General features: G+C 45.2%; 1 pseudogene; it reads right to left on the reverse strand.

The window, feature by feature from the left end:
- Positions 1–1,733: 1,733 nt before the first annotated feature.
- LOC144783363 (microfibril-associated glycoprotein 4-like) lies at positions 1,734–3,206 on the reverse strand (annotated as a pseudogene).
- Between the last annotated feature and the right edge of the window lie 532 nt (positions 3,207–3,738).

The following is a 3,738-nucleotide window of genomic DNA, read 5'->3' on the forward strand; positions in this document are numbered from 1 at the left end:
TCCATCAAAGTGCCACCGGGCATGGGCCATGTTGATCCGGCTCCGTGCTATGTATAATGTTCAAGGTTTCAGTCCGGGGGCATCGTCATGGATCAATTGGCAGCACTCATGCTGGAGTTACTGGGAAGCTAAGACTTACTGTAGGGTTGATATGCACACAAAAGCAATGCTATTTTGAAAAGAAAATTGTACCGGGCACAGTACTGGATACTATTGGACAAGCATGTAAACTTCTAGAAACACAAAAATATGGTGCAAATCATAAGAACTAACGTGTAAACATGTATATAAAAATGTGCTCTTTTTTATTGATGAGATTTTTTTAAATAAACAAAATATATAAATATTCATATATACTTCCAATATATAACTGGATACACATAATCGATAATATTGTGCAAGTTAGAACCACATATTCAATCACATAATGGTATAACCTGAGACCATAATAACTTCAATTTTATGTACAAAATGGTCAGAAACAGTTTATAAGGCACATGATGGTCTATATACAGAATATCTGGCTGAGAAATGATTCAAGCCATATTTATGGAAACACTGGTAATGTTTGTAGAATACCAACGCGTTTTGGCAAAGCCTTCTTCAGGATTTCATACCAGTGGTTACTATAAATGGAAAAGATAAACATAATTGTGATCTAGAGCCTAGATGCATGTGTCGAATTACTATGTATAAAAATTCATAAAAAGAATACATGACAATTACGGTCTGAGAAAACCAAACACTGCTGTAAATCATTAACACTGTTATTAAAAATGAATGCATCTTATCATTACATAAACCCCTATGACACCCATACTGTGCTAATTACTCATGCATCTATGTACAACATAACACAAACTGTGACATGAAATGTGAACCTCAGAACTGCATCTCACTTTTTGTTAGGATTCTGCGTCCTGATCACTTTACAGGTTTTACTGTTACAACGCTTCCAGGGGACAAGCCAGGCCAGCCATCCTAAGGACAGGCGTATAGACTGTGTAGGCCTGGGGTTGTAGGGCACTTGGCAGTTGCCCCAAGTAATTTTCTGTTGGCCGTTGGGGGAGCTTGATTTAGCCTCACAGATTTTAGCTAAGGCTGCTTACTTAGAAATCTCCGGCCGCCATTTCAAGGTCAGACAGGCCGTGAAGCTGCTTCCCGACGAGTCTCTATTGGGCAGGGGGGCATTCTGCTGGTCTCCTGGGATAAGTTTGCTGATGGCTGCTGTCGCTGCACCCCTGCAACTCGAGTAGTTGTTGTTTACATTTAGTTCCAGATCCTGGGCGCATAAATGCCTAAGGCCTGCTGTCTTGTTTTTTTCATAATTTCCACTTATTAGTTTGCAGTCTGATGGTGTCCTAGCTGTGGGTGTTAGAGATCCCTAACTGTACCCCTGTCTTTAACCCTAACCCTGAACCTAACAGTATACATAACCGTATGCTTTTCTTCAACTCTTAACCTAGTTTTAAACCTCAACCCTAATGCAGATCTCTACCCTCACCCTAAACCCTCACTAATTCTGAACCAATCACTCAACTATTTTAAATGTTTTTTAGTTTCAACATGTTATCCCAGACTCTCCCCTTTTATTTATAACATTTGAAACTTTTTGTATTCTAACTTTTATTTTCAAAATGTGCGTGTTCTCACTTTTTATTTCACAATTTCAACCAATACCAGATGCTTGATTTCAACCAATTTATGTTTTTACCTAAGCCTTTTCTCTTAGAATAGGCCTTATGTGGTGACCAAGAAGTGGCTACTGTTCACTTCTCTCGTTATTATATCTTTAAGAGATTAGTGGTTATGGGGATAAACTATTTTAAATGTGTTTGAAAACCAATATATAAATGTGTTTTTAAAACCATTATATAAAAAAATCTACATTCCTTTCTGCCTATGTCAAGCTCCAAAGGTAGCTGCAAATTGTTTATAGTTTACGCATGCATGAGTCTGGTTTTCATCTCTATCTTCTTGAATGAGTACTTCTGCTTGGTCCTCTTGTCTGTTAAAATGTACCATTTGCCCCAGTAGATGCCATCGGTCAGTCCGAGGTAGCGTCCTTTGTGGTACTTTCCATTGAGGTTAGCTGCCAGGCAAGAGTCGAACCACTAGCCGGCACCATAGTAGGTGCCACAGTTGCCCATCTGGTAGTTGTGGTCACTGTCGGCGGTGGTGAAGTGTTTGCGGTCATGGTTGTAGTTGCGGCTGTAGCTAAGGGCATTCCCAGCATTGCCCTGGTAGGTATTCCCGAGATGTCAACCGGTACTTGTTTTGCTCACTGGCAACCTTGAACTTCTTGTAGACAGCGTGTCGTTTCACGCCGTACCAGTCTTCTAGTGCGATACGAAGAACATGCTGGGCAGTGCGGGTGAGGCTGTGCAGGTTCTTGCTGCCCAACCAGTGCTCGCCATGGAGGCTTCCAAAGCCGTGCTTGTATTCCTGCCAGGTGCGGTGGAAGTCCACTGAGTCATCTTGGCGACCCTGAAACACTGTCCAGCCACCACTGTCTGTGGCCATATCACAGTATGCCTCAAAAGGCTGCTTCTGCGGGATGGGCTGGATGGTGTAGATCCCGTTGTGCCGGATGCCTTGCTTGTGAATCTCGGCGCAGTCTCGCGGTAAGTATCTGTCATTCTTCTCAGAGGATTCAATTGGTGTTCCCACAGAGCGGACCCCCTTCAGTTCAAGCTGCAGCTCTTCTTTGGTCTTCAGTGTCTTGAAGCGTCTGCTCTCCAGCAGCGACAGCCGCAGCACGGACTCTTTGCAGGGCGGCTCGCACCCGGACAGGATACCCAGCAGCAGCACCACCAGGGAGTTGAGCCGCTCCTCCATCCGGCTCAGGTTCAGCCGGCTCTCGTCCTGCAGCCAGGCGCTCATGGCCAGCAGGCCGGCCTCGGCCACTGCCAGGCAGTCGCCCACGTTCTTAGAGCGCGTGCTCTGCTGCTTGGCACTGCCATCTCTGCCGGCCTGCTTCAGGGTCTGCGTGAACTCCTGCTGGGGTTCCTGGGGGGTCTCCCTCATCTCCTCGGGCGCTGCCTGTTCCTCGGGCCCAGGAAGTGCAGCCTGCAGCGCAGGGCCCCTTCACAGCCGGCCTCCGGGGGCATGGCCACCAGGCTGTCCACGCAGGAGGGGGCCTCCCTCCGGTCCCTGCAGTCGGGGTGCTCGGAGCCCAGCATGTCCGGCCCCATCACCACCTCCATTTATCTTAGAAGCGGAATAAGTAGATAGTTTAGAAAGGTTTTGGTATTACAGATGTGGTTACTCAAGAGGAGAGTTTATGATGTGTAAGGAGGAGTATGCTTAGTTTAGGAGAGAGTAAGGCAGCAAGCATGGGAAAGGGTAGGGTAAACTCAAAGGCACTGGCATGCAGAGGATGGAGTATAAGGAGAGTATCATTCAAATAGGAAGGCAGGCGATAGAATAATCCTTAGCTATATCTCAAGTTATTTTCAGACAGGGTTTTCTAGAATGTTGAAGTAGGATGCAGCCTGAGGACCTACAAAGAGTAGAACAAAATGCTTAAAATTGATTATCTGTGGGCAGGTGACATAAGGTCTTCTATCTTAGGTTGGTGGTTCTCTTTAGCAGTTGATACTGCCAGTTTTTTTTTTACCTAGCTAATGAACATTATTGAAATATAAAACTTCAAATACATAATTGCGCCGTTTACAGTTTACAATGAACACTCATATCTCCCTGTCCGACCCCCCTAAAGCTCTGTGCACCTAGGGC

This window comes from Lissotriton helveticus, chromosome 9, assembly GCF_964261635.1.
Source record: "Lissotriton helveticus chromosome 9, aLisHel1.1, whole genome shotgun sequence".
Lineage (NCBI taxonomy): Eukaryota > Metazoa > Chordata > Amphibia > Caudata > Salamandridae > Lissotriton > Lissotriton helveticus.